Source organism: Gossypium hirsutum, chromosome A03 (assembly GCF_007990345.1).
Source record: "Gossypium hirsutum isolate 1008001.06 chromosome A03, Gossypium_hirsutum_v2.1, whole genome shotgun sequence".
Lineage (NCBI taxonomy): Eukaryota > Viridiplantae > Streptophyta > Magnoliopsida > Malvales > Malvaceae > Gossypium > Gossypium hirsutum.
The window spans coordinates 45,166,461-45,191,182 of NC_053426.1; positions in this window are offsets into that span (position 1 = coordinate 45,166,461).

Sequence of the window (24,722 nt, forward strand, 5' to 3'; positions counted from 1 at the left end):
TCCAGAATTAATTCTAAAGTTTGAGCAATTTTACATGGGTTAGAAGTAACACGATCTGAGAGCTATAGTAAAGTAGTTATTGAGAATGACTACTTGCATGCTTTGGAGATGGTTAAGAAGAAATTAGAGAATATTTCATCAGATACACTTATTCGGAAGATACAAGAAGTATGTGATTCTTTTCAACTTGTGAAGTTCCAACATGTTACAAGGGAAGGTAACAAGGTGGCCGATTGGTTGGGACGATCATGCCCCTATTCTAATTCAGAATTAGATAACATTGAAATTCCTAATTTACAGGTTAAGAGATTGTTACTGAAAGACAAACTAGAAGTTACTTATGTAAAGGTAAGTTGATTTAAGGCACTTGGTGCTTTCTTTTATTTATCAAAAAAAAAAAGGTTAATGCAAATGTACATTGTTATGTAATATATACTAATTTTTTTACATATGTATTTTTTAATTTAAATATATTATATTGATTTGTTAAATTTTGGTAAAATTTTGAATAAGTAATTTGAATATTTAAATATAAATATATAATATTTTTATTAAATTTTTTTAATATATGTATTTATAATTAAAACAATATTTAAAATTTGAAAAATGAAGAGATAACTTAAAAATTGTATAATTTAAAAATTCATATTTTTTTTATAAAATATATATTGAGTTATATATTTGATTTATTTATTAAAATATTTTAATTAAATAAACATGATTTTTAACATTAATTTATACGTAAAAGATTAAAAAAAATTAGATCTAAATGTGAAGGATGTGAAATATTATATACCAATTTTAAATATTTAAACTAAATCTATTTTTTTCAATATTTTTTAAATAATTTATTTTTTTGATTATCAAATTTAAACATTAACAAATCTCAATCTTAAAAAATTAAAATCTTTTCCAATATTTTAAAATAATTAAATTATTTACTTTTTATATTCAAATTTATAAATTTGAATGGACTCTACATGTTTTACATTTTTATAATTAAAAATACAATTTTTAAGTACATTGAAAAGTACAATTTTTAAAAATAAATTTTAATTATAATTATCTGTTTTAAAACTTTTTACTATTATAATAATAGTATCTCAATAATAATGTTTTTGTTTTGACTACTTTTAAATAGTTAATAAATATTTAAATAATTTTTGCGTATTAATTTTTTATTCAAATATTCTTAAATTTTGATTAAATATCTGCATCTAATTTTAAACAATTTTTTCATATATTATTTAAATAATTTATTCAAATTGTAATTTGAAAAAAATATTTGAAATTGGCATTTAAATACAATTTTGATTAGAAAATTTTAAAAAAAATGTAAAGTGCTTTAATTATTTCTAGGGTAAACTACATTGTAGGTCATCCTAAAATTGTGTCGTTCCTATTTTGGTCACTTTAAATGTTTTTTTGTCAATTTAGTCACTCTAATTAAGATAATTATTCAAATTGGTCAATTCCATTAAATAAAATTCGTTAATCCACTAACAAATTGCTAATGTGGCATTTTTTTTTTACTTTTGACTAAAGCTAGAGACCTCTCTATAACTAGTCCAAAATATTTTTTTTATTTATTTACAACATGAAGATTTCAATGGTGTCATCATAAATTTTTTAATCCTCTTTAAAAAGAAGGAATCCAATGTAGCGGCGACAAACTATGACCATGACTATGACCCCACCTACCAGCATAACACCACCGACCATCCTACTGTCAAGGGTGGAGATCAATTTACTACAAGCCCTTAAGGCTTGCATTCAAAAGATTTGCACCCATCAACCTGTCTAATAGGTTGCACCAGGTTATTTGATAGGCTCTTGATTTGTGGAAATTTTCCTTTGTAGGCATTGCCCCCTATGCCATGGCTTTGGGGGTCATTGTCTAAAATGTCTTCAAAGGATGGCATGCATCAACACTATTGTCTATCCATTTACATCTCTTCCACTCATTAATTACTGTACATTTCCAGCAATTCGTCTTCTCACAAGGAAATTCATCATACCAATGGTAACTATCTATTCTTTTTTTTTTTACTTAATGCGGGTAATTTTACTTATATTTCTTGCTTCACATTGATGACCAACTCTCAAACCTGGCAAGCATTCTATATCTCAGCCTTTTCGTTTCCATTATAGTGACAGACATGCTTGAGCTCCGATGGAGTGGTGTGAGCGTTGAGGACTTGTGGCACAAGGAGCAATTTTGGGTGATCGGAAAGGTTCGAAGGGAGGGACGGGCCCTGCCCCCTAAAATGAAATCTTTTTCATTTAGGCCCCTTTATAATTTACAAAATTTTAAATTAGTAATGGTAAATTGCACTTTGACCTCGCAAAAATGATAAAATTTTTATTTAATCCTTTAAAAATTGTAAAGATATGGGCTATTAAAATGGTGAAATTACATTTTTTTACTATAGTAAAAATATATAATTTAATTCCGACCCCCCTAAAAAAATTTTGGCTACGCCCTTGTCTGTTTGTAGTCTTCCAAGAATTTTTGAATATGCTAGCAAGGATTGACAACTTCGAGGTCACGACCAAAGTAGCTGATGATGTAGAGTTCGGTGAGCTATACATAGTGAAATGGGCAACACTATTGGTGGTGGTGGTAGGGTGGCGGTAGTGTTACGCTTACAGGCAGGCTCATCGAAAAGGGGTGGATCATAATCATGGTTCGTTGTCATCATGTTGGATTCCCTTTTCTTAAAAAGGATTCAAATGTTGATGATGTCACTATCGAAATTTTTATGTTGCAATTAAATAAAAAAATTTATTTTGGACTAATTATATATAAGTCCCTAGCTTTAGTCAAAAGTAAAAAAAGTCACATCAACAATCTATTAGTGGATTAACGAATTTTTTAATAGAAGTGACCAAGTCGAGTAATTATCTTAATTAGAATTACTAAATTGAGAAAAAAATATATTTAAAGTGACCAAAATAGTAACAATACTATTTTTGTGTAGTTAGGTATACAAAGTTAAGATAAAAATAATTTAAAGTTTTCATGTTTAAATAGTTTTAATATTTTCCTTTCCACAATGTTAGGGTACCGTTTACTTGCTAATTTTTAAACAGAAAATTAGTATATGAATATATGCTATGATTACGTATACTTAAGAAATATATATTTGATAAGTTAACAGGTATATATTGTTAAGTTTATATCTTAAATAAATTCCACAATTTCTTTAAAATTTTATAGTAAAATTTGAAAATAAATAGATTTTATATTGTTAATGTTTTAATAAATATTTTAAAGCTAATTAGATAAAAGTTTCAAATTTAAATTTTAAAAATTGAAAATTTGAATGAAGAAAAATAACATTCCATATGTATATTTTATTTTTAACAAAGTAATATATTTAATTTTTAATAATGGGAAGTATGTTTGTACTAGTTTTATTTTTCATATATTTTAAATCACATACTCAACACATACAAAATTAAAAAAAGAAGAAGAAAATATCAATTAATAAAATATAATCTGAAATGAAATACGTTAAAATAATAAAGAAACTATAATATTACATTTATGAAAAAAATTAGATAGTGTAATTTTGTAAATACGTAAAAATATACTTTTAAAATCGAAAATGAAGTTTTTCTTTTAACAATCTTATTATACTAAGGTTCTTATACTATCTGTTCTTTTTAACACAATGCCTAAAACTATCCATAGCTCTTTCCTAACAAATAAACAAAAGGATAATACGTTTCAGCACACCCGAACTAACGTTTTCCTGCAATGGCAACAATGTCCATATCAATTAAGTTAACACTCAAAGATAGAATTAATTAAGCATAAGTCATAAATAAATTGGATTGTTTTTTAATTTTAGGTTGATGTTTTAATACAATTTGAACATAAATATATATATTTTTATTTATTATGCATATATTTAAAATTGAAATTTGTTAGGATTGACCCGATTAAGCAACAAGTAAAAAAAAATAGCTGGATAAATTAAGAAATTGAACACACAAATTTAACGTGGAAAAACCCCTCCAAAGAGGATAAAAAATCACGGATAAAGATAAATTTACTATAATGGCAAAAGAACGAAGAGTACAAAAGATGGAGATAAAAACTAAACCTTGAAAACCTGAAAACAAAGAACCCTCAAAACGTAAACACAAAATTCTCTAAATGTGTTATGAGTTCTAATATCTAATGGGTGTATTTTCTAAGGTTGTAAAAGAGCCTATTTATAGGCTAAATTCATAGGTCAAATAATAATAAAATAATCTAAACTAATCAGTATTTGATTAAAACAAATAAACAGAGTTTAACTAGAAGATTATTTCTCAAATTTGACTGAAATAGGAGTCATACTTAACAAATCTCCACCTTGACTCATATTTTCACAACGCCATCTTTGCTAAAGCCCGCCACAAGCATATGTTGAACCATGCAGGGAATTAACTGAGTCAAATCTGTGCTTAGAAACTGGAAGACTTCTAGCCTTCGACTTGTACACTACCAAATCAAAACTAACCCGAGTTTGACTTTCACGAACACAGTGCCCTAACTTTTCAAAACTTGCATCCAAAAGAGAACCTCTCTTCAACGAAACTGTCATACATTTTCCCCTTCTATGACCAAGTTGCCTTTGCCACAAACAAATTGACTTCGACTCTATAACGGACGAGGGACTTTCAATTTCACCAGTCACTGTAGAACCTTCCAGAATATAAAAACTCCCAGTTCTTTTACCTTTTAACAAAACGAGAGCTCCATGAGATACTTTAATGCCACTCAACTAGATGTTGATTCTGCATCCTTTCAACTCTAAAATACTCAATGAGATGAGATTCTTTCGTAAATCAGGTACATACCTGACATTTGAGAGTGTCCTAATCGCCCCATCGTGTATCCTAATTTTAACAGTACCAATACTAATTACCTTACTAGATGAATCGTTTCCCATGCGCACAACTCCACCTTCAACCGAACTGTATGTGGAGAACCATTCTCTATTGGGACACATGTGGAAAGAACATCCCAAATCTAGGATCCACTCGGACGTGAGCTTGGAGTTATTGCTCATTGACACTAACAAGAAATCATCACCGCTTTCATCGGCCAAATTAGCACTAGCTACATCTTTCTTGTTACTTTCAGCAGCTCTTTTATTTTGCAGTTTATAATAATCTGCTTTGACGTGACCTAATATTTTACAATAGCGACACCTTTTGTCTCGTTTCTTTGATGCTACCAAAATGGAAGCTTGCTTATTTGCCTTGCTATCTAAACCAAACTCATTGTCGAGTTTGTCTCTACTCAACAAATGACCCTTCACATCTTCGACCGAGAGTTTGTCCCTGCCATAAATCAGGGTCTTCCTAAAAAACTTGTATAAATGGGGTAAAGAGCACAATAATATCATAGTCTGATCTTCATCGTCAATAAGAACCTCAACATTCTTTAAATCATTTAAAAGAGTAATGAATTGACTGATATGATCTCTAAGAAGCTCACATTCGTTTATGCGAAATGTAAATAGACATTTCAACACTAAACAATTAGCCAGAGACTTAGTCGCATAAAGAGTTTCTAACCTTTTCCACAAGGCGGATGATGTTTTCTCCATTAATACCTCCTGCAACATTGTATTCGCAAGGTACAACTGGATTGCAGACAAGGTCTTTTCATCAAGCTCTTCCCATTCTGTTTGATTTAGATTTTTAGGCTTTTTCCCGGTAACAACCTTTTTCAAGCCGGTTTGAACTAGAATTGGCATCATCCAAACTTGCCACAGATTGAAATTTGTTTCACCATCGAGCTTCTTAATTTTAAACCTTGCTGCTGCCATATCTGAATGGGTTGATCTATGACAACTGAACTAGCTCTGATACCACTTGTTAGGATCGACTTGATTAAGCAACAAGTAAAAAAGATAGCGGAATAAATTGAGAAATTGAATGCACAAATTTAACGTAGAAAAACCCCTCCAAAGAGGATAAAAATTCACGAACAAAGATAATTTTACTATAGTGGCAAAAGAAGGAAGAGTACAAAAGATGGAGATAAAAACTAAACCTTGAAAACTCGAAAACAAAGAATCCTCAAAACGTAAACACAAAATTCTCTAAATGTGTTATGAGTTCTAATATCTAATGGGTGTATTTTCTAAGGCTGTTAAAGAGTCTATTTATAGGCTAAATTTATAGGTTAAATAATAATAAAATAATCTAAACTAATTAGTGTTTAATTGAAACAAATAAACAAAGTTTAATTAGAAGATTATTTCTCAAATTTGATTGAAATAGGAGTTATACTTTTTTAAAAGTTTGAGTGAAAAAATATTTGAGGAGGAAAGAATTTACAGACACAAGAATCAAGCCCTAGACCTCATCCCAATCAACTTGAAACATACACAACAAATTTTCCACTGAGTTAATAGCGTGATTGATCATTTAGAGAGACTATCCATGTAAGTTCACCTTGTTATATAATATAATGTATCAGATTAGATTAGATTAGATATCTGAATTAAGGATAAATCTTAAAATTACACATGGATTTTGATTCAATGTGCAATTTGATACATGAACTTTGATTTGGTACAATTATACACATGGAGCTTTGATTATGGTTCAACTGTATACATGAAATTTAATTGTGGTTCAACTATACATTTAAAGAAATAAATACATTATTTTTTTATATAAGATAAATATAATTATTTATGAATGCAATATGTAAACATAATGTAATGCCCCAAATAATTTATTTCTGCTTCTGTAAATATTTGACACAAAATGTGTATTTGCATTAGAGGTTAAATGTCTCAGGGGTGTGCATGAGCTCTTGGGTTCAAGTCTTAGATCTGTCAATTTTTATTATTTTTAGAATTAAGCCTTATCCTTATTCAGCAGGCTTATATTTAATCATATTAGAATGAGCCTGTTGGTTTGAGTGGTAAGGGTGTTGGTGTGATGAAGGTCCTGTGTTCCAATCCCTACCCGAGTGTGGGTACTACTTTTTACTCGGTTCTGTGATAGAGTTCTAGTTGTAGTTGAGTTTTGAGTAGTGGGTGGTTAGAAGTGTGGATGTAGTGGGGGTTGAATGAAATTCATCTTTTCCCCAAAAGTCTCTTCCTGAGAATCTAACATTTTTTTCGTTTCTGTTCCTATCTTCTCTCTACATTTTCTTCTTTTTCCTTTTCTTCTCATTGTTTTGGACAAATTTGTCTCCTATTTTTGATAGTCAATTCAATGTAGTTGTTCATTAGTAGGTAAGGGTTGTTTGGTTTTGCTCAATTAAGGAGTAGTTCCTTAAATTCGTGTTTTGTATTCTTGAAATATGTTCGTTGGATTTAAAGTTGGGTTTTGACAACAGCGTATAGAGAGGAACGTGACTTACCTCTCACGGAATCATAGTTAGGAGTGTTCGAGGAAACGGGTAAACGTTGGATGTTCGATTTGTGCCTTTGACTATTTTGAGAATGTTCGATTTAATACTGATTTAAGTGATTAATTCAGTGTTTGTTGGTCAATCTTAGGTGCTGTGTGGTCTGGGGGTGTTTTTACATTAAATTGATACCAGGTGTGCACCCAAAACGTAGAAAAACATAATTCGACGAAAGCTGAAAAACTGTATTGTCGACACCACACGGGCATGTGGTCGACGAAGGCATGGCTGTGCGCAGCACACGGTCGTGTGGTGGCTTGAGCGTAGACGTGTGGGTCACACGAGCTAGGCCAAGTTGGGTGTGTGAGCCCTCATAGGTGTTTCACACGAGCATGTGGGCTATTGGGCCAGGCCGTATGGACCACACGGGTAAGGCTAATCTGAGCGTGTAGGCCCATACGAGCAAACTACACGGGCATGTGGGTCCATTTTACTGAAATTCTCTATAAGTTGCACGGGTCGTCCTAATTTAGTGTGGGCAAACTGTAGGGTCGGTAAAGGCTAACTGAACCCTAAGTCTATGTGATCTATAAGACTAAAACACTGTTCTGAGTATGATTATGTTATGTGTATCGGTTATTTAATTATGTAAATAGGTTAAGCATGATCTATCTGTTAAATTTTGCATGTATGTTTTGTATTTGTTTTGGGGTGGGATTTGTATATGAGGAGGAAGTATTCTATTCAGCGTTAAATGCTTATATTCTGGCAGCTTACCTACATATTATATCTGATAGTGTCTTAATGACACGATGTGGTGTGTAAGGATGAGTGGGTATATTTAACCCCATATGGTGTGATGGGATGGACAAAGATGGTGTGTAGAGGATGGGGGTAGGATTATGTATATCTGTATCTGATTCTGATTCTACTACTGTATCTGAAAGGACATTATGTCCGTATCTGTATCTATTCTGATTCTATATATGATGATTGTATGTTTGCATACTTAATTCTGTTAGGTTACACATTGAGTTTACGTAAACTCACATCTGCTTGTTTGTTTTTCAAGTAATCCATAGTCTTAAGCAGATCGGGACAGCGGGATTCAGCGGTGACCACTTTTTTGTAAAACTAATTAGAGTAAATAATTTATAGTTTTTGTTTATATTTTTGGTAATCATTTGAGAGTTTGTAATTTTTTGGATTCTCTGAACTGTTCAATTTTTAACTGGTCATTTTCGATTTAATTGCTTTGGTAAAACATTTTATTGGAAACAACGATTTTATGCAAACAATGATTTTCTTAAAAACACGACTGCGTTTTCAAACATAAATGATTAAAGCTTCCGCTGTAATAAGTAATTTACAAATAAACAGTTAAAATAATATTTTCTGTATTAAACACGAAGGAATGTGGGTTTTATAATCAAATCAACTTATTTTCAAAATCTTTCCATATAACATCTCCGAATTTAGCCATAACGTTTAGGCCAAATTTGGGGTGTTACATTTAGTGGTATTAGAGCTAGATTACAAAACTCGGCTGTGGATTTAGGGTTCCAAAGTTGTGTTTAAAAAGAATTGGTTTTCAAATTTCTTGAATAATTTGAAAAAGTATGTGGTACACTAAGTCTCCGGTGTCAATCCTGTAAGTACTTCTGGAACTGAGATAGTTTATTCTGAAATTACTGTAGATAGTATCTTCTAAGACTGTATTAAAATAGTTAGAGACTAAAACTTCTGAGAACATCTTTAAACTTTTGATAAATCATGTATAAAATATCTGCTAATAAATAAGTGAAACTGATGCATAAAATTTTTAATGTAGATGAACCTCAAACTAGACAATAAGTGTTCGTGAAATTTATGGACGTGGTACTCGTGACCGTGGAAGAGGCCGTGGGAGGACTCGAGCTGAGTCTTCCCCTTTGGACAGTATACCAAATTTGGATATGAGTGAGACACCAGTATCGCCTACTACTGAGACTAGATCTCAGAGTCACTCGGCTGAGGATGAAGCACTATCCCAAGCCATGTTGAAGATTTTGGAGAGGGTCGCTAGACCCCATTATGGAGCTGGGGGTCGTGGGTTGGTAACTGAACGACTCCGGTCTAATGGAGCTGAGTTGTTTAGGGGTGTCACTAGAGTTACCTCTAGTGTGGCCGAGTATTGGTTGAAGGCCACAGAAAGGATTATAAATGATCTAGACTGCACTCTTGAGTAGAAACTGAAGGGTGAAGTCTCTCTGCTTCGCGATGAGGCTTATCAGTGGTGGCTGACTATTGAGGAGGGTACTCAGCTTGATCGTTTGACCTGAGACTTCTTTAATACCACTTTCGAGAGCAAGTATGTGGGAGCGAACTATGTAGATACTCGTAGGTGTGAGTTCATGAATCCCACGTAAGGCGATAGGTCAGTGGCCGAGTATGAGGCCGAGTTTCTAAGGTTGAGCCGTTACGCTCGAGGCATGGTGGCATCAGAGTATGAGAGAGTGTTCGTTTTGAGGATGGTCTGAGCGACAGCTTGAGAGTACTGATTGCTCCGCAGAGGGAGCGTAAGTTCGTGATATTAGTAGAGAAGGCAAAAATTACAGGAGATGTTAAGTGCATGGAGCGCCAGAATAGGGATAGAGAGAGGTGTAAGAACAATAGGGATTCGAAGCCCTCAAGTTCTATGTAGAGGCTTAAGAAAAAGGCTAGATCTGATGGGTCAGTTGGAGTGGGGCCCTTGTTGCTCCTACTAGGTTATAGCTGTGTAGTAATTGTGGTAGGCGCCACTCGGGCGAGTGTTGGAGGAGGATAGGAGCTTATTTGAGGTATGGGTCTCTTGAACACTGTATTAGGGACTGTCCACAACAGGCAGATCAGATGCAAGCTTCAGTTCCGTGTTCTGTGCATCCTTAGAGGGCAATTCCACAGCCCACCTAGGGGCCGTGGAGCGGCTAGGCGTGGTAATGGTTTGGGCTGTGAATAGAGAGCACTGAGTAGAGGTACTAGTCAGACAGAGGCGATGTAGCCTGTACTTGTTTATGCTGCTCGATGCCGAGAGGATAGAGATACTCCAGATGTTATCACCGGTACGTTCTTAATTTCTGAGGTTCCATATATTGCTTTGATAGACATAGGTTCTACTCACTCCTATGTAACTAGCACTGTATCTAAAAACTTGGGGGTTTCAGTTGAGAGCACTTCTAGTGAGATCACTGTACTTAGTCCGTTAGGGCAGTCTGTTCGGGTTAGTAAACTCTATAGGGATGTTCCGTTAGAGATGCAAGAGATTATTTTTCTGGCAGATCTGATGGAGCTTCTGTTTGGGGAGTTTGACTTAATTCTAGGCATGGATTGATTGGTCAAGCACTGGGTTAGTTTAGACTGCGTGACCAAAGAGGGTCATTTTGAAGACTAAGGACGATAAAGAGGTGGTCGTAATTGGCGAGCATCAAGATTACTTGTCTAATATGATCTCCGCTCTTGTGGCTGAAAAATTGGTTCGAAAAGAATGTGAGGCATACTTGGCTTACGTTAGTGTTTCTGGTTCTAGGGACTCTTTTGTAGGGAATATCATAACTGTAAGGGATTTTTCGGATGTGTTTCCTGAGGAGTTACCAAGTTTACCTCCGAATCGAGAGGTTGAGTTTGGGATTGAGCTTCTTTCAGTTACAACTCCGATGTCCATCGCTCCCTACTGTATGGCATCGAAGGAGTTTATAGAACTTAAAGCTCAACTGTAAGAGCTTCTGGATTGTGGTTTCATCTGTCCGAGTGTGTCTTCGTAGGGGGCACCAGTTCTGTTCGTTAAGAAAAAAGATAGAACCATAAGGATGTGTATCGATTATTGGCAGTTGAATAAGTTGACCGTAAAGAATAAATATCAACTTCCAAGGATCGACGACTTGTTTGATTAGTGTCGAGGAGCGTCAATATTCTCCAAGATTAATCTTCAATCTCGGTATCATCAGTTGAGAGTTAAGGAAGCTGATGTTCATAAGACTACATTTAAGACTCGGTATGGACATTACAAGTTCTTAGTTATGCCTTTTGGTCTGACAAATGCTCTAGCCGCATTCATGGATCAGATGAACAAAGTGTTTCAGCCTTATCTGGATCAGTTCGTTGTGGTCTTTATCAACAATATTCTAGTATGCTCTAAGACCAAGGATAATCATGATGGGCATTTTAGGGTTGTGCTTCAGATTCTGCGTGAGAAGCAGTTTTATGCTACGTTAAGTAAGTGTGAGTTCTGGTTGTGTGAAATGACTTTTCTTGGGCACGTGGTTTCTACTGAGGGGATTTGGATTTATCCTCGAAAGATTGAGGCTATACTGGATTGGAAACAACCTAGGAATGTGTCTATGATCCGTAACTTTCTGGGTTTGGCGGGTTATTATCGTCAGTTTGTTGAGGGATTCTCTCTGATTGCAGCCTCCTTGACTAAGTTTCTGTGTAAGGGTGTGCCATTTGTCTGGACTGATGCACAACAATCGAGCTTTGAGAAGCTTAAGTCTATTTTGACTCAGGCTCCTATTCTGATACAACCTGAGTCTGGAAAGGAGTTCCTGGTTTACAGTGATGCATCGCACGTTGGTTTGGGATGTGTTCTGGTGCAGGATGGTAAGGTTGTGGCTTATGCGCCCGTCAGCTTAAGACACACGAATGAAACTATCCAACGCATGATCTTGATTGGCTGCGGTGGCTTTTGCGTTAAAAATCTAGAGGCATTATTTGCATGGTAAGAGGTGTATCACCTATACCGATCACAATAGCCTCAAGTATCCCCTCACTCATAAGGAGTTGAACCTTAGATAGTGGTGATAGATTGAGTTGCTTAAAGATTATGATTAAACGATAGAGTATCATCCTGGTAACGCCAATGTGGTGGTCGATGCTCTCAGTCGTATAGGGATGACTGATCTGAGGGTGATGTTTGCTCACCTTAGTCTGTTTGATGATGGGAATTTGTTAGCCGTGTTGAAAGTCAAGCCGACTTAGATTGATCATATTCGAGTTAAGTAGTTAGATAATGAGTCTCTGGGTTTGCGGTTTTGTTAGATTGAGAGTGGCATTACTTCTGATTTTGGATTAACTAATAATGGTGTACTATGTTTTCGAGGTTGGATTTGTATGTCGAACGATTCAGATTTGATACAGTCGATCCAAGGAAAACACATAGTAACTCTTATGCAATGCATCCTGGTATTAGCAAGATGTATCGAGATCTTCGTGAACTGTAATGGTGGCCGAGTTTGAAGCATGAGGTTACTGATTTTGTTGCTCAATGTCTGACGTGTCAGCAAGTTAAGGCTGAGCATCAGTTGCCTTTAGGTTTGTTGCAGCCAATTAAGAGTCCTCTATGGAAATGGGAGCTGTGACAATAGACTTTGTTAGTGGGTTGCCCTTGAAACCTACTAAGAAGGATTCTATTTGGGTTATCGTGGATTGATTGACGTGGATTGATTGACCAAGTCTGCTCACTTCATTCCGGTTTAGATAGACTATTCTCTGCAGAAGCTAGTGAAACTCTACATTCAAAAGATTGTGAGATTGTATGGGGTACCTGTGTCGATCATTTCTGATGGGAATCCTCGCTTCATGTTTTGGTTCTAGAAAAAGTTGCATGATGCTCTGAGTTTGAGATTGGATTTTAATACTGCATTCCATCCTCAGACCGATTGTCAATCTACGAGGGTGATTCAGATATTGGAGGATATGCTTTGGAGCAGTGTGATTGATTTTCGAGGTAGTTGGGAGGATTATCTGCCGCTAACTGAGTTTACCTACAATAACAGCTTCTAGGCTAGCATCCAGATGGCACTTTACGAGGCTCTATATGGTCGTAAGTGTCGTACGCCGCTATGTTGAACTAAGTTGGGTGAACATGGGTTTTGGGTCCTGAGTTGGTTTCTGAGACTGAAGATAAGGTTTAACTAATTCGGGATCGTTTGAAAGCAGCTTCCGATAGACAAAAGTCTTATGCGGATTTGAAGAGAAGAGATGTTGAGTATTCCGTGGAGGATTTCGTTTTTCTTAAGGTTTCTCCGTGGAATAAGGTTTTGAGATTTGGTCTCAATAGAAAGTTGAGCTCTAGATTTATTGGACCGTATCGGATTCTGAAGTATGTGGAATCGGTTGCTTATCAGTTGGAGCTATCTCCAGAGTTAGACTGTATCCACGATGTCTTCCATGTTTCGATGTTGAAGCGGTATCGGTCTAACCCTTCTCATGTTGTTTCTGTTGAGGGGACCGAGGTTAGGTTGGATTTGACCTTTGAGAAGGAGTCGGTTTAGATTCTAGATCGAGATGTTAAGGCTCTAAGGAGAAAGTCCATCCCTTTAGTAAATGTTCTATGGTGAAATCATGGTACTGAGGAAGCCACGTGCGAACCTAAGGACTCAATGAGTCAACAGTATCCTCATCTATTTTGATCAGGTAAATTTCGGGGTCAAAATATCTTTTAGGGGGTAGAGTTGTAACGCCCCAAATAATTTATTTCTATTTCTGTAAATATCTGACACAAAATGTGTATCTGCTTCAGGAGTTAAGTGTTTGGGGGTGTGTATGAGGTCTTAAGTTTAAGTCTTAGATCTATCAATTTTTGTTATTTTTAAAACTAAACCTTATCCTTGTTCAATGGGCCTATATTTAATTGTTTATAATTCATATCAGAATGAGCCTGCTGGTTCGAGTGGTAAAGGTGTTGGTGTGATGGAGGTCCTATGTTCGAATCCCTGCTATTATTTTTTGCTCGGCTCTGTGATAGAGTTCCAGTTGTAGTAGAGTTCTGAGTAGTGGGTGGTTAGGAGTGTGGATGTAGTAGGGGTTGAGTGAAATTAATATTTTCCCCAAAAGTCTCGTCTTGAGAATTTAATGTTTTTTTCTGTTTCTGTTCCTTTCCTCTATCTGCATTTTCTTCTTTTTCCTTTTCTTCTTTGTTTCTTCTCTTTTTGGGCAAATTTGTCTTCTATTTTTGGTGGTCGGTTCAAGGTGGTTGTTCGTTAGTAGGTAAGGGTTGTTTAGTTTTGCTCAATTAGGGAGTAGTTCCTTAAATTCGTGTTTTGTATTCCTGAAATATGTTCGTTGGATTTAAAGTTGGATTTTGACAGAAGGGTATCGAGAGGAACGGGACTTACCTCTCACAGAATCATAGTTGGGAGTGTTCGAGGAAACAGGTAATCGTTGGATGTTCAATTTGTACCTTTGCTATTTTGAGAAAGTTCAATTTAATACCAATTTAAGTGATTAATTTAGTGTTTGTTGGTCAATCTTAGATGCTGTGTGGTTCAGGGGTGGTTTTGTATCAAATCGATACCAAGTGTGTACCTGAAACGCAGAAAAACATAATTCGGCAAAAGCCAAAAAATTACACTGTCAACGCTACACGAGCATGCAGTCACTTGTGTGGTAGGTCGTGTGCGAGTACACGACCATGTGGTCGACGAAGGCATGGCAGTGCACAGCACACGGCCTTGTGGTGGCTTGAGTGTGGCCGTGTGGGTCACACGGCCTAGGTCAAGTTGGGCGCCACGAGTATGTGGGCCCTCATGGGTGTTTCACACAAGCGTGTAGACTGTTGGGCCTGGCCGTGTGGACCATACAAGTAAGGCCAATCTGGGCGTGTAGGCTCACCGGGCATGTGGGCTCATTTTACTAAAATTCTTTGTAGGGTGGCATAGGTCATCCTAATAGACTGTGGGCCAACCGTAGGGTTGGTAAAGGCTAACTGAGCCCTAAGCTTATGTGATCTGTAAGACTGAAACACTGTTCTGAGTATGATTATGTCATATGTATTGGTTATTTGATTATATAAGCATGTTAAGCATGATTTATCTGTTAAATTTTGTATGTATGCTATATATTTGTTTTGGGGTGGAATTTGTATGTGAGGAGGAAGTATTCTGTTCAGCGTTAAACTCCTATATTCTGGCAGCTTGACTGCATATTATATCTGATACGTGTTTTAATGACACGATGTGGTGTGTAGGGATGAGTGGGTGCTTTTAACCCCTCATAGTGTGATAGGATGGACGAAGATGGTGTGTAGAGGATGGGGGTTGGATTATGTATATCTATATCTGATTCTACTACTGTATCTGAAAATAACATGATGTACGTATTTGTATTTGTTCTGGTTCTGTATACGATGATTGCATGTTTGCATGCTTAATTCTGTTGGGTTACACACTGAGTTTACGTAAACTCACATCTGCTTGTTTGTTTGTCAGGTAATCCACATCTTAGGCGGATCGGGGTAGCGGGACTCAGCGGTGACCACTTTTTCATAAAATTGATTAAAGTCAATAATTTAGGGTTTTTTTTATATTTTTGGTAATCATTTGACAGTTTATAATTTTTGGGACTCTCTAGGTTGTTTGATTTTTAACTGGTCATTTCTGATTTAATTGCTTTGGTAAAACTTTTTGTTGGAAACAACGGTTTTATGCAAACAATGATTTTCTTAAAACACGACGGGTTTCAAACATAAATGATTAAAGCTTCCGATGTAATAAGTAATTGGCAAATAAACGGTTAAAATAATGTTTTCTGTATTAAACACGAAGGAATGTGGGTTTTATAATCAAATCAATCTGTTTTCAAAATCTTTCCATATAACATCTCCGGGTTCGGCCATAACATCTAGGTCGGGTTTGGGGTGTTACACATAAAATGATGTTATATCGATAATTGTATTACTAATTAGTGAAAATAGAATCAAATCAAAAGTTTATATAAAAAATCACATAAAATCGTAAATCATGTATAACATTCTATATTCATGTATAAATTTGAGATTTATCTAGATGAAGAAAACAACAAAGTGCATCTAGCTCATATTTATGTAGTTGAATTATGTTGATCCATTATTCCAATTGCAATAATTTAATTAATTTGCTTTTTAAGGGTTGTTTTGCTTGCCTTTATATGGATAATTATAAGTAAAATATTATTGGTTTTGTAAAAGGCTAAAGTTAATAATCGATATCCGTACCAAGTTAAGTTAAAAACAAAAGAAACAACTTAGAAGGGGTGGATTGGATAAATTGTTTTGAATTTCGGATTAGCTTCATTTTATTTTTATTTTTTTATATTTTAAATTCCAAGAGAAAAGAAAAGAAAATGAAGCTATTGATTAGCAATACTGTTTGGGGTTAATCAAATATGAAACAGCTTTTATGTAAAGTAGATAATTGGCAATAAAGATGTTAAGTCGGAATGGCTGCTTTTTCTTAATTAGATTAACACCAAGTTTGCACTTGTCATGGTATCATATGATTGTCCTTTTAGTTTCTCAAGCTGTCAATGTGCTGGGGATTTTATTGGGCCACAATCTTCTTTTACATTTACTTCAACATTTTGAACATCATTCTCAATTTAAATTTTAATATTTATATTTTAATTCACAAACATCAACGCTGTCAAAAATTTCCATCACCTTGTCATGTCAGTTTCTTTAATGGAAAATTTTAATCCAGAATGGTACATGAAATATATTGATTAAATCTTAAAATTTGGAACCGAATAAGATATTTAGAATTGATTTAGAATATAATAGTAATAATAAGGTATCCCAAGTAAATAGAAGTTAATAATAGAAGAGAGTGATGGGCAGGGCCCTTGGAAGGCATTGATTAGTGATTCTGGTTTTGTGTTGTGTGGAGTATAATTGTTTTCCCTTGGAAGTATGTTGTAATTGATGCCAAAATGTCCATCATGCTTGTCATATTGATAGCATCTTCCCCTCAATCTTCTCCTCCTTTATAATTTGTTCTTATTTAAGTTGCATTTATTCCCGGATACAAACACAAAACATATATACACACATATATGTTTATAATTTCGAATCTGTCAACATCAACACATTACACAGTCAAAAAATGTATATACCATAAGCATGAGTTTATGTTGTAATAATGGTATGTAGTTAGCTTAACCCATTAATGGAGATAAAACCAAAGGGAAAAGGGGCAGACATAAAATTCCAGCGTATTTATTGCAAAAGTTTGTCACTAATGTCTTTAAACGGAACAGGAACGATCTTGTTTCGATTCTGTTTCGGATCGCGCTTGGAATTGCTCTTTCTTTCCAATAACCTTCCAAACTTTAATCTCAGTTTCCTCTAGTCTTTTCTAGTGACGATATGATAGTGTTCCCCCCCCCCCCCAAATAATAGAAATAATGGGGTACTTAAAATGCAATAATATATCAGACAAGGAGCGTGGATATGTTCTTTCTTTTCATCCACTTTCCTCATCTGCTTTCCTTTTCTTTTCTTTTGGATTATTATTATTATTATTATTTACATTTCAAGCAAGATTAAAAATCTAACACCATCCCTTTTCATTCATTTTTTTTTGGTTGGGAAGATGACACTTTTTTAGTCTCCATGTGCCTGCCTACCTGCATCACCTTCAATTTTGTAGTGGATACATCATCTAAAACCAGAGATATGCTCCTCAATATCAATCTAATTTGTCTAAACTACAATATTATATTTTGTGTTTCGAATTAAATAAAGCTTTTGATTTATTTTATTATTAATGGTTAAAAGATAACATCATCGCATCCAAATTATTTAACTTCAGGTTTTTAGTCGATTGTGTTATGGATAAAAGTTTTTGACAAAGCTATTTTGACGACTCAGTATGCTCTACCTAAATCTATTTTTTCCAACAGATGCAACTAATGGTTGGATAAATTTTGAGCTAATATGTGGATAACTACTGCTACCTAATATGAGAATATCATTTGTTAGTTTACTTAATGCCTATCACGACATTTTCATGTGATAAGTGAGATTTTTAGCTTGAGACTACTAATGATTTTAAATGATCCTAACTAGGGATGATGCTCCGCTTGGATTCTCTTGAGCCTTGAAGATGCATGTATAGGATTTATCATCTTCAGTCTTGAATGACCCACAGAATATCTGAATTATACACCAAATTTAGAATTTGTTGGAATTAAACCAAGTTATTTGTAAAGTACAAGTCTATTTGTTTTTGGTTCTCATTGGAGTAATACTTTGAACAAATAGCAGCCAAAAGGGGGGAGGTGTCACTCATCTTCGGCCTCATCATTTTGGAAACTCCTAGGACTGACTCTGCTGGAGCACATACCACATTCCTTAGCCAACTGTTTGGGAATATAAATCAGCTGCTACTCCTCATTTTTAAGACCTGAAAACCTGATATCATCTACAGCATTTCTTAATCTCTATGGAGCATTTATCGGGTTACAGATCTACTCAATGATGTTACGGCAATCGCAATCAACAATCAGTTTGAAGGAGAACGCCCCGTTGGAATTAAGGAAGCAGCAAATTACTTCCTTAACAGCCAAGATCACCTCGACAAGGTTGGCATCAGATAAGCCAATGTGCTTCGAAATAGAAGTCAGAATCTCACCATGTTCATTACGTTAAATACCTCCGATACCTGCAATGCCAGGATTGCCAAAAGCTCAACCATCCACACAAAAGAAAACATGACCGGTGGGAGGAGCAGACAAAGATGCGCAACCTTTACTCATTGTTTTGTTCATTGTAGGAGTGGATAAATTAGGGGCTTTGTATATATCATTGGCCGGACACTTAGCATTCATAATCCATTGAAATTGCTTATCAGCTGCTTGTTCAGTTTCAATTACACAATCAATTGAAGAGTAAAAATAGAGAGGGACACAAAATTTGTTTATATAATTTAAAAGATTTTCCTACTTCCATAATGCTTTACCTAGAAAGTAATTCATTATCACTCAATAATATAAAATGTGATTTATATTTAACCCTCTCATCAACTTATCTCACTTCTATACATCTATATAAGATCACTTTCCTATTAAAACTTTTCCCTTACAAACTTAGTTACATAAAGAATAATTTGTTCACAAAGTAACTGCACCAAAAACAAATTTCAAAGAATGAACAAATAATTGTTCTCTTCAAAAAGTACATAATGAAATAAGTAAGTCTTGTCTAAATAGATGTTAGAGGCTTTAACTCCCGTTAGTGTAAATGTATCTTGCCTTGAATTGTGATTCATTAAGTGTTTAATAAGGAATCAAATATATAAAGATTTTCTAGAAATAATTTTTTTTTATAGAAACCCGATCTCGTCTATTAAGAAAATATGATCACAACATGATTCAATCCACTCAATTGTTGTTTAAAATCCTCTTAGATATCTTAGAATAATCCATGAGGTTTTGTTAGATAAAACACATTAGTGAATAAAATAAATTAATTATAAATAAACACATGTGAAATAAAATATAAATAAAATGATTTATAATTAATTTATCAAATACGAAATCAAATAAAACCATAATAAACAATTGAAATAAAGGAGAATCTGAGGTTTTACAAAACGTTGAGGCCTATGAAACATGATTTCCTTAAGACAGATTCGGCCGCTCATACGATACTTAGAGTAACGTTGGTCTAATGTCTCCCAGGTTACAACAACAGCAGTGATCAAAGTAGCAGCACCTCTACAACAATCAACGAATAAAAAATGTCTTTTTCTATCACTGAAATGTTTAAAAATATGAAGGAGGAAAATGAAGAGTTTTGATAGCAGCAGAGTTTCGGCAAGAGAAATTATCAGAGAGTATGGGTGTGCAAAACCTTCAGAAATCATGATCTTTTATAGGCATGGAGAGTGTTAGAATTTTGGGAAAAAAAATCCACAAAATCTGCCATTAAATCAATTTGATTTAAAATTTTAATCAGATTTATTGGAATCAAATCAATAAGATAAGTTTCCATATATAAGCAGATTTTGTCTGCTGAGAAAAATAATACATGTTGGGCTAAAATATTTGCAGGCCCATTTGGGTCTGACCAGTCTGGACATTTAATGTCGTCCACTTCGTGTAGGTGCCCCCCAACCCCGTCGGGTTTAAACTTGCGCACGAGACAGAGTTACAAGCTTAGTCATTCAATTACCTTTCAAGAATGTTCACATATATAAACACATTTTACACTTTGGTAATTTAACCAATGTGGGATCTTCGTCTTTATTTTTCCTCAATAATATTTTCAAGTAGCTTACTTTGAGCATCAATTTCTCATTCATCACTCAACCATTTTGAGCATATAATATACCATTGTAAAGGTTTCATGGAGTAGAATATGAAACCATAATAATATGATTCAACTCTCCACCTTTACCTATTGAGAATATGCCTCAAAGTTCCCATAAAATGTAATTTTTCCAACAATAGTTTTATCGAAAAAAATTGACTCGATGTGGTGATAGAATCTACAATGGATAGTTGCATAGGATAGGTAGGTATCCACCCTTAAACCTTCCCTTGTGAAAGTATATTTACTTTACTAACTGACCAGTAGACGTGACCGTCTTGAACTATTTTCCGTGTAAATGATGATATAGCTCACACAACTACCTCCCTAGTAAGGTTTTAGTTCTCATGGTTATGTTCATATAGCCATGAACATCTCCTGGTTCGGTAAAATTTTGAGAGAACTATGCCCCAATAGTCTCCTTGAAGCGGCCCCACTTCACTCTCACATAGGTGACTTATGTTGTTTGGCTCATCAAAACACACAATGGTCATTAAAAGCATTGCTTAACCTATCCCATTTTTAGTCACTATTTACATCATAGGAATGGACTTGGGATAAGTACCCCCTACAATGACCTCACAAGGTCTATGCAATTAGGTTGTCCCTTTAAACCTAGATCTTGGGATCTCCAGTCAACTAGGTAGGGTTTTCCTTCACATAGCGCATTTTATTTTCATGGGCTTTAGTCACATTCCTTTTGATGTTTTAACAACATGATCTCATTTTAAGCCTTTTGGTTAATGGATCCGCAATGTTATCTTTTGATTTTTCAAAATCAATAGAGATAACTCTGTTTGAGACCATTTGTTTAACAGTATTGTGTCGACGACTCATATGTTTTAACTTACCATTATATGTTATGGTAGCAAGACATCCCCCACACTTTCAAGTGGTTGTAGGAAGGTTTCCTACCTTTCAATAACTCATGTAGTGTCTTGACCCTTTTCTTGTAGAGTACCTTATTTAAAAAGGTAATTAACTCATAGAAACGCTCCCCTCCCCCCATATTTCATGTGATAACTCAGAGCTTTTTAGCAGTGCGTTCATCTTTTCCTTTAGAGTCTAATTTTCTGCTCGGCTACTCTATTTGAGGAAAGTATGGTAGTGTTATTAAGTTGTGTACATTATTCAAATGATTCAACATATCCACCACCATGATCACTTAATCTTTTTATTAAGTTGGTTTTCAACTTCTTACTTATATAGAATAAAACTCTCTTCGTCTTAGCTGGTAGCAATGAAGGTAATAAACATTTTATTCCTTCCTCTCGTTTAAACAAGCTTTACAAGCATTGCTATGTATTAGATCAAGTGATTTTTGACCTTTGTTAATTTTTCCTCAACACATGTTTCACATTTATAGTTATAATTATTGTGAAACAAAGGAATATGCTCTAAGTTAATTTATGTACATAAAGTATCATAATTAACATGTCCGAGCCTACTATACCATAAATTAAATGACTTAAGCATATAAGCAGAAAAAGAATAACATTCTTATTCATAGTTTTGCTTTTACAGAGATAACATTTAGTTTAATACATATCCCCTTCCCACAAACATTCCCTTTTTTTAAAGAACATTCTTATTCATAGTTCTTGCGTATGTTAGGCACATAATTCCATATCTGACACTTCCTTGGAAATTTCTTCCACAGCATTAGCCTCGTTAGCTCTAACTTTCTTTGGGATCCTACAGTCGGATGACTTGTACCCCATCTTGTTGCAATTAAAGCATTTTCCTTGAAATTTTTGTTTCTTGAAAACACCACCTTCTGGTCCCAGTTTAGACCCATTCTGCTATTGTTTTCCCTTCTTGAAGTCTTTCTTGACTTCTACGACGTTTGCTCTAGCAATATTGTCATTTGCTGCTTTGTTGAGCCTCTTTTACGTACCTCTATTGTCTTCTTCAATCCGAAGTTTGACAATTAGATTTTCCACTGACATTTCTTTTCTTTTGTGCCTTAGGTAATTCTTGAAGTCATTCCAAGCAGGAGTCAACTTTTCAATAATGGCTACCACTTGGAAGGATTCACTTATTATCATCCCTTCAGCAAGAATTTGTTGAATGATTAGTTGAAGTTCCTGCACTTGATTCACAACTAATTTAAAATCAAGCATTGCAAAATTCAAAAAGTCAGCAACTCAGAACTTTTTAGTTCCAACATCTTTGGCTTTGTATTTATGGTCCAACGATGTCCATAATTCCTTAGTTGTTTTCTTAACACTATAGACTTCGTACAGTGCATCTGACAATCCATTTAGGATGTAGTTTTGGCATAGGAAATCTAAATGTTTCTGAGCTTTAATAGCTGTGAAAGCAGTAACTTCATCTACTTCGCCCTCTTTAACAGTAGGAGGGTCATCTTTCAAAATTTTGGCCGAGTTCAACATGGTCAAATAAAACAACATTTTTTGTTGCCAAGTCTTGAAATTTTGTCCCGAGAATTTTGTAGGTTTCTCGTTATGGCTTACAACAGTCGCCATCGGTAATATTGAATATTGGATCGATAATTGTGTTTGAACCAAAGCTTCAGATTGCGAATTGATTGAATTGGTGGGAGTTTCCATTTTTCTGTTAAGAAACAAAATCAGAATTAGAAAACTTATCAACTTTTGTTAAATGACAGAAATCTAATAAAAACCCAAAACAAAAGTTTATACGGTCTAATAAAAAATACAATAAAACAATTCACCGGTAGGTAACCCTAAAAGAGAGGTGGTGCACTCTACACGTTTAAATACCAAGTTTTTTAAAGAACCAATCCTAGACATGCATTCTCATATTGCCTTTTTAATTCACCATTGATAAATTTCTTTTAATTCAATTTAAAGCCACAATTAAGGCGACCATAAATAGAAAATTTCCCCTTGATTTGTTCAACGATAGAATAAAAATTCTAAAGCTAAATCAAAAATAATTTTGTTAAACAGCAAGATTAAATTCCAAAACAAAATTATATCATTAAATCAAAATAAAATCTGTTAAACGGCAGGAATAAATCACGAAATAGAATTATTTGATTACATCTTTTGTAATAAATCAAAATCAAATAAAATCTTATTAAACAATAGGAATAAATCCCGAAACATATTTTATTTAATAAATTTCTCATTTTTAGAAACAAATCAAAATGTAATAAATTCATTGAACGATGGGAATCAATCCCGAAATGGATTTTATTTTACTCGTTTCTTGAAATAAAACAAAATTTGGAATAAATCATTAAAAGGCAGGAATCAATCCCGAAGCAGATTTTATTTACCTTTAATTTCCCGTCTGGAAACAAAATCAAAATAATGGAATAAAATACGTTGAACGGCGAGAATAAATTCTGAAACGGATTTTATTTACTTTTAATTTTGGAAACAAAATCGAATAAAATCTGTTAAATGGCGGGAAAAATCCCGAAACAGATTTATTAGTTTTTAATATCCATTTGGAAATAAAACAAAAATAGAGGAAAAAGAAATCTGTTGAACGGTGGGAAAAATCCCGAAACAGATGTATTTAATTTTTAAAAGAATTTTTTTTCAAATTTTTTTTTCTTCGCCTTGGTGTCTCGTTTGTCTCGAATTAGAAAATTGAAAAATAATCAGATCTATTTTAAGATTGTTAGACAAAACACGTTAGCAAACAAAATAAATTAATTATAAATAAACACATATGAAATAAAATATAAATAAAATGATTTATAATTAATTTATCAAATATAAAAATCAAATAAAACCACAATAAACAGTTGAAATAAAGAAGAATCGAGATTTTACGAAATGTTGAGGCCTGTGAAACACAATTTCCTTAAGACAGCTTCGGCCGCTCCTACGATACTTGGAGTAACATTAGTCGAATGTCTCCCAAGATAGAACAACAACAATGATCAAAGTAGCAACATACAACGATCAACAAACGAACAATGCCTTTTTCTATAACAGGAATGTTTGAAAATACGAAGAAGAAAAAGGAAAAGTTTTGATAGCAATAGAGTTTTGGCAAGAGAAATTATCAGAGAGTATGAGTGTGCAAAAACCCTTTAAAAATCATGGCCTTTTATAGGCATGGAGAGTGTTAGAATTTTGGAAAATAAAATATCCACAAAAACTACAAGCCCATATGGGCCCAACCGGTTCAGACATTTCACATTATCCACGTCGTGTGGGTGCGCCCCAACCCCATTGGGTTTGGACCTGCACCCTCCTACACACGAGATAGGGTTACAAGCTTAGTCATTCAATTATCTTTCAAGAGGGTTCACATATATAAACA